The sequence below is a fragment of the Crocodylus porosus genome, unplaced genomic scaffold, assembly GCF_001723895.1.
Source record: "Crocodylus porosus isolate Cpor-Errol unplaced genomic scaffold, CroPor_comp1, whole genome shotgun sequence".
In the NCBI taxonomy this organism is placed as follows: Eukaryota; Metazoa; Chordata; order Crocodylia; family Crocodylidae; genus Crocodylus; species Crocodylus porosus.
The window spans coordinates 149,539,428-149,547,108 of record NW_017728906.1 but is presented as its reverse complement, the minus strand read 5'-3'; the positions used below and the strand labels follow the sequence as shown (position 1 = coordinate 149,547,108).

Below are 7,681 nucleotides of genomic sequence, written 5' to 3'. Positions count from 1 at the left end.
CGGACTAGGTGATCTGCTCAGGTCCCTTCCGACCCTAGAAACTATGAAACTATGAGGTAGAAGGCAGTGTAGTGTTGTTGTGATGGACTGAGAAGGGAAGAAGTAAACCTAAGAAGTAGCTGGGACTCTGTCTTGTCTGATTTTGGTTTGTGCTGCTGCTTGTTTCCTTCTGGTGTGATCTTGAGGCTGGCTCTCCCTTACCCTGGAGTCTGCTTTTTCTGCTCAAGTCTCTGTGAACTGGGAGGAGAAACTTTGTGTCTCTAGGGTTGCTTCAGTTTAGGGAAGACTCCCCCCAGATCTGGGTGTTGTATAGATTATTGGCCACAGTGTTCAGTACTGTTCTGCCAGGTGCTTGGTGCTATTGTAAGAGTGAATAAATCCATGTGTTGCTCAAGGCAGTGATTGCAAGTCCTCCTCTGAGGGCATTATGAGCACTTCTTTTCAGGCATTATTAGTTTCATGATTTACAATGCATCTATATCTTAAATGAGGTGGAAGATATTGGCTTAGTTTGGTGGCACATGACTCCAGGAAATACTGAACTTCCTGAAGCAGTGCTGTTCCCTGCGGTTATCCTGCTTGAATTTGATGCACTTACATGGAGGCCTGGTAGAGTGGGAGGAAAACTAAAAAAGCATAACTGAAGAAAACTCAAAACACAAACATTCATGAATGTGAAGGGAGGAGGGATGACTTGAACCCCAAAATACAATGGAACAATGGTGCCCAGCTTTAATTACTCCCATTAATATAGATCTCGCTAGTGAACAGAAATCACTTCAGTTGATTTTTGTCTTCTCCAGGGGCAGCAGAAGATCATTTTGGGTCCCCACAAACATCAAAGCAGAAAAGGACACAAACTCTACAAGACTGTAGAATCTGAAAGGAGGTAGGCAAAAGGGACACCAAGGTAGACTTGGATCCAAATCATAGTTGCGTAGGGAAAATAGGCTTGCAGTGGACCTCAAGTGGTCATCAACTTTCTCTCTCTGCTCAGGACAGGATCATCTGTGTCTAAATTCACACCTGGATTAAAAATCATATTTTACTTGACTCATAACTGGGTGGGCAAACCCTGTTGTGAGGAGATTGTGCTCCTCACCAGTTCTTGCTGTAAGCTCAGCTATTGTCACCATGCCCTATGTAACCCTACTACCACCAGTTTAATTATGAAAGAAATTGATTGCAACAGATTCTGGGCCATCTACTGGTCTAGCTCAGTGTTTTCATGGCTTGTTAAAGCATTTATTTTACATTATCTCCATTTCAAGCACTTCAGGGTCAACACCCTTCCTCTTGTAAGGTGTTAATGACTTAATGATAGTTTTAATGAGGAATTTAAAGTCTGGCAGCATCAGGACTACTCATGGAGAAAAGCAAATGCTAGATGTATGTAGAAATTTCCTGTACACCCTTACCTGAAATTCTGTACATAACAAAAGGCCTGGGTATGTAAATGCCCATTGCATCTTCTGAATGGCTGTCAAAGATAATTTGAACTAGTCTATCAGAAGTACTCCAGCTTAGCTCCCAAAATTGTTCAGCACTTCACAGGGAAATTTTCCAGGTATTTTGAAAACATGGTTAGATTAATTCCATCTATGAAATGGTTGGCAGCTTGTCAAAGAGGAGATGCAATGTCTAAAACCCAGCCTTCACATAGTCTTACAGAACAAGCTGCAGAGCTTCACCTTTCACTTGAAAAACTTCAAATCTTTTTACATATTTCCTCCTAGGACAGTATTAATACAGCAGCCAATAAAACTAGTTTATTGTTCTTGAAATAACCATGCCTAAAGTCTGACTGCTGATGTGTGAACTGATTGACTTATTTTCTAGACTGTGGGGAGGCAACTGGTTTATGGTAGATCTTCAAAATTTCTACAGTTATTATTACTTTGCCTTTATAATTGATGGCCTTGAAACAGAAATGTTCATGGTGTTTAGACAATTGTTATGAAGCACCATGTTCCAAAAATAGGATGAGATTGTGCAGTCCACATTTTATGAGTAGTTCCTATGCAGTCAAGTAGAGCCATTGACTCTGTCACAGGGCAACAAACCCTAGGGGCTGGAAGCCCCTTCCCTGAGGATGAAGTGGTGGTGGAAAGACACAAGAGGTCCTGGTGAGTGGGTTGGTAAGGGTCAGAACTGGAGGGAACTTGCCTGCTACAGGAGCAGCAGCTAGAGATGCAGAGCAGTGGTTGACCCCCCTTGTGTGCTTCTTCTTAAACATGCTGCTGTTGCAGCTGGGGTGGCACAGAGTTGTGACATCAGATGTCCATGCTGAAGACTGACTACAAGGACTGGTGCAGCAAGGTGTGAAGGGGAACAAGACCAGCAATGCTGCAGTTGCAAGCTCCCAGGTGGCACTACCGAGTGCATACCATGCTGGTTCCACAGAGGGGTATCTTCCCTATCCTAGAACCAATGCCACTTAAGAGAAGGAAGGGTTTAGGATCCAAAGGCCCAGCAACCAAAGGGGATACACGAGTGAGGAGAAGCACTGCAGCCTCCCTGTTTGTGTTTTATTTTCACCTTCATTTTTTCCTTTTCACTTTCTGGGACATTATCCCTGTCAGCCAAGCACTGCAAGGCTAAGGAGACCAAGAAATCCTAGAGGGCTGGGGTAGATGATGGGATCTTCATAAATCAGGTTGGACCATCAATTAATTTAATTGAAGTCTCGATAGGACAGGCTGTGATCTAAGGACGGAGACTGCCTATGAGTAGAACTTAGGTTTCTGTTCACAATTTTTTTTGTTTATTGAGTGGGGTCAAGAAATAACCCTGGCTACTTCATGGTTTCCTTGGAGCTGATCAGTTATAGTAAACCAGCTCCCTCTGAAAAAAGTATTCAACGGGACCTGGGTCACTGGGCTGGCCTAGCTGGACAAAAATCCAGGCAGTTTACTTCTGATATGGTGTTATCAGTAGATTGACATATGGATGAGGTGTAGGAGAGGAGGAGCCCGTACAGAGTGTGCCTAAGGATGGTCTGTAACATATGAAGAAACCTCCCTTACCTTTTTAAGACCAAGGTGTGGCAGGTAAGCAAGGGGAGATTCCCTTAGGGGAAAGTACTCAATGGACCAAGGTGCTGAATACAACAAGGGCCCAATTTCGGGTTACCAGATCCAGAGTTGCCTGAGAGTGTCTATGACAGATCATCAGCCAGACACAGACTCCAAATGGAATCATTGATTCCAACCCAGGACTACATGGGTAGGGTTTGCAGAATCTTGCAGATTCTGCATATTATGTATAGGGGTATACTGAACTGGAGGCAGCTGTCAGCCAATTTTGTGTGCAGCTCTTGGGTACAGCAGCCATTTTCATGGGCCAAGCATGGCAGGTCCCCCAGACCTCTGATTGGCTGAGGCAGGCCTGGTGGCCCCACCACTCACCACTGATTTGCTGTGGGGGCTGTCCATCATGCAGCCCTGCCTCACTGCTGATTGGCTGCAAGGGCTGTATGTCATGCAGCTCTACCCCTCACTTCCAATTGGCAAAGAGGTGGGGCCATATGATAGCCAGTTCTCACAGCCAATCTGCAGTGAGGAGCAGGGATGGCATTAATACCCCATTATTGCTCTTACAACCACCATCCCTTCCCTCCATCCCCTTCAACAAACAGAACCCCTCCCAACTCCATCTCCACCAAACAGAGCCTCCTCCCCCACCTTCCTCTCCAATACACAATGCCCCACCACCATCCTCTCCACCCACCATCAATTAAACCCCCCCTCCCCAGTGGCAAAACTATTTACAACAGTCCCAGTCTTTAGCTGCCAGAGTGGGGGGCCATGGGGTGGGGGTGCCTACAGAGCAGAGTCCAAAAGCAGGTGCCTAGCCATAGATCCATGGGCCATTCAACCATGAATCTGGGGCACACAGTGACCGCAGTAGGCTCTTGTCTAGCCACAGGCAGCTCCTGCTCTGGCTGCCCAAGTGCAGGGCCAGTATCCTTCTAAGGTCCTGTGGCTGGCCCCTCTACCTCCACATCTGCATGGGCTTGGGGAAAGCAGTGGGGCTGGTCTCAGGTGGGTGGCTGGGGATCTGGGGTGAGGTCTAGGCCAGGCTCTGCAGCGGCCAGGGGGCAGTGGATGGCCTCCTTCCAGGGCTGGGCCAGGGTTTGGCTGTGGGGTGGCAGGCAGCACCCAGGGGCCCTGGGGGGCTGTGGGCAGGGTCTGGCCATGGCCACCAAAGCCATGAGGGTGTTGAGGGCCTGGCAGTCAGTGTCCCCCCTGTTGTCAGACCAACAGCCTCCACCTACCAGGCTTACTGTTTCCCCTCTTGCATCTGCTCCTGCTCCTCCCACTACTCTACCATTGCCACTGGCTGCTGGAGCAGGAGCATCCAATCTTTCGTTTGCTGCTGGCACATGTGCTGTACTTGAGTGGTGGGTAGTGGCAACCCTGAAGTAGCATTCCCACTGGGGCTGGAGGGCTCTCCCCTATGTCCAGATGTTGGCCCTACAGAGGCAAGAGATGGAAAGTTTTTGTGAGAGTTTGCAATATTTCAGAGAGAATGTTTTGTACTGGGGGCTGTGTGATGCCTGGCCTCAGATCGAGGGTCAGCTGTGCATAGGTGCCCAGGGACCATGGTAAGCTGGCTAGGCTTACCATGGTAAGCAAGTGGGCCTAGGAGGCCACCAACTGAGCCCCACATCTCCATGCATTCCCCTGGGGCTGGTGGCCTGCTAACTGCAGGCAGCCTACCTCCCCTGCCCGCTTCCCAGGCTGGGACAGGCTAGGCTGCTGGCAGCATCTGTTGCCATGGTTCCAGACCCTGCTCCCATTTCCCTAGAGGCCAGCCACTCTGCTGCACTGCCACCCCGCCCACGGTGCCTGAGCACAAGGCACATGGAGCTCCCAGACAACTAGGACAACTGGCCACACCTCTGCTCTCTGTGCAGGGGGAATCTCTGGGGAGGCACCCTGGGGCCAGCCCTCCCCGCCCCCCCCCCAGTGCTGCTGCAGCACCTCAGGCATACCTGTGCTGTGTGTGCCCAGGCAGGGGCAACGCATAGGGGGTGCATGTAGGTGCATGTGCACCCTGAGCATGGTGGTGCACCCCCTACAAAAAGGTGCTGCTGAAACTGTTGGCAGCACCTGTGGGCAGTCACCACTTGCCACTGACCACTGCTGGCAGCATTTGCGGGAGGTCAGTGATCCCTGCTGGCCACTGCCAATGCTGCTCATGGCATCTGTGGGTGGTTGCCAAACCCCACCTTGCTGACAGTACTAGCAGTGTCTGGGAGCTCCTACTTACTGTTGCCAGGATTCTGCCACTGCCCCTATGCTCCCACCACTGCTGTGCCTCCCCAGCCCCCATGGGCATGTCATTCATGGCCCTAGATAGTGCACAATGTGCTGTTTGTGCAGGTTGAGGGGTGCCCAAGCCAGTATGCCCTGCTGGTAATGATCTTCCTGGTGCCCCAGGCATACCTGTGCTCCTGGTTTGGAACCCTGGGCTACAATGGCATGGGGTGGGGGAAAGCCTAAGCTGTCCTGCAACCTCCACCATCATGTGGAGGACTACCCATTGCAATGCTACACATCCCTGCCCCCCTCCTGCCAAGGAGGACATCACCACTAGCATTGATGCCTTCCTTGGTACGTGAAAGGCTTGTGCCCACCCAGCTGCAGGGACATGGGCTGTTGAATAAAGTTCTGAACTGTGTCCTGCCTCTCTGTATGCTGGGAGGGGTGTGTGCGAGGGTGGGGAATCCAGGGGAGAGCAGGTGAGCCAGGCAGGAATGTTGGGATAGGGGCCACGGTGGGTACTGGGAAGGCCCTCCCCACTGTGCAGGACTTACCTTCTGTCTGGGGCTGGAGAAACTGGTGGCTTGACATGGATCCCCCCTGCCTCTCCTTGGTGATGGCAACGAGCTATACTTGGTGTCCACAGTGCATGGTGCGTGGCAGGTCAGTGCCTGGCCAGGGTACACCCTGGGGAGGGGTTGGTACTGGTGGCAGCCAGCAGTGTCTTGGCTGGCCACTCCTTGTAGCAGGGGCTGGAGGTATGGATCTGTCAAGGATGCTGCTGGCCAGGGCTCCTCAAGATGCTAGTGGGTGCAGCAGCCAAGGAGGTGGGCAGGGTGGTGTGCTGAACACTCAAGGGCCCCTCCTCCAGTGACTTGGCACCACAAAAGGGGTCAGGGTGGGACAGAGGTTTGGCCAGGCTGCCCCTGCTGGTGTAAACTGCAGCCCGTGTCCCGGGATCCCAAAATACTGGTCAGTTGCCACGTGAAGGGTATGGTTTTGTGGGCATGACTGGATTGATGGTTGTGTTTGGTCATGGCCATCCACTGTGCCCACAAGGCCTTTATCTTTACATGGCACTGCTGTGCTGTCCAGGAGTGATCTCTCTCTCATGCACCCTACCCAACAGGGCCTCATAAATGTGGGTGTTGGAGTGCCTGCCCTGTGTGAACTGCTTCTGCACCTCCCCATTCCCCCAGAGGGCCACCAGGTTGCCAGTCTGCTCCTGGCTCCAGTTGGGGCCCTGGGTGTGGGGCTAAGGCATGTGTACATGGGCAGGGTCAGTCCTTGAGGGGGAGGACATGGTGGTGTGTCCTGTGCTGTCTTTCTGGGCCCCTGCACAGCTGTTCCTGTGTGGCCAGCTCTGGAGAGCTGGTTGCAGCACCCAGCACAGGCATAATCAGTGACTGTGAACCGCATGACAGAGGCAAACATGGCACAGGACTTACAAACACAAGAGACAGCTGGGGGTGAACGGCAGTAGGGATCAGGTGCTGGCCCTGCTTCCAGAGACAGTGAAGCCCTGGGGAGATCTCAGAACTGGGCAGGGGGAGTAGCAGGCTGCAGCTCTTTGCAATACTCACCTGTGGCCAAACAGGATCTCTGGCAAGGGGACAGGGCTAGTAGCAGCAGCCTGAGTCCTGTCTAGGGGGCACACAGAAACTTCAGTGCTGAAAAGTCCTGTGCAGTATCCCCCAGGGCATAAAATGTCTGCTGGCTCTTATAGGGGCTGCTACAGCCAGGAGCCCTGGGGCTGGGCTCAAGCCAGCCCTCTAATGCTGGGTGTGCCTAACCACTAAAGTTAGTGCCAGGTCACATCTACACATGCATTAATGTGCCTTAACTAACTGTCCCTAAATTAGATACCTGCAAATGCAGGTACCCATTTAGGTGCGATTAGCTGAAATTCACCATTTTTAATGCGCATTAAGGGCACACATGTATAGATGCATGCCCTTAATGCACCTTAAATTAGGCTAATGTGCACTGACATGTCTTGTGTAGATGTGCCTGCGTTTTCAGGTAGCAAATTTACTCATGATTACCAAAGTTTGCTGCACAGTGACCACGTCTACACAACCCACTACTGCGCAGTAGCATCAGAAAAAAAAAGATGCAGGGATGTTACTGAGTAGTAACGCTGGTTACTGTGCAGTCATTTAGTACTTGGTTACGCAAATATTAAATGACTGCACGTAAACAACTGCACAATCTGCTGCTCATGTAGATGTGGACAGTAAGCACATGTAGACACACACTTATTGCACAGTAAACTACACTACGGTGCAGTAAATCATCTCGCATAGATGCACCCAGTGAAACTGTTAGGGCTTGTTGACAGCTGGGTGAATCCTCACCATCACCTTGACTTCAGAAAAGCCGACTTTGATAAGCTCAAGAGGCTAGTCGGTCAG

At 51.0% G+C, this 7,681-nt stretch overlaps 1 long non-coding RNA gene across 1 annotated transcript in view; it reads left to right on the top strand.

Moving 5' to 3' along the window:
• Nucleotides 1–7,681, top strand: part of LOC109306261 — a 19,682-nt gene that overhangs the window by 4,192 nt on the left and 7,809 nt on the right. The window contains exon 2 of the long non-coding RNA XR_002099920.1: nucleotides 7,073–7,078. This is a non-coding gene — a long non-coding RNA (uncharacterized LOC109306261). The remainder of the gene's footprint in view (nucleotides 1–7,072; nucleotides 7,079–7,681) is intronic.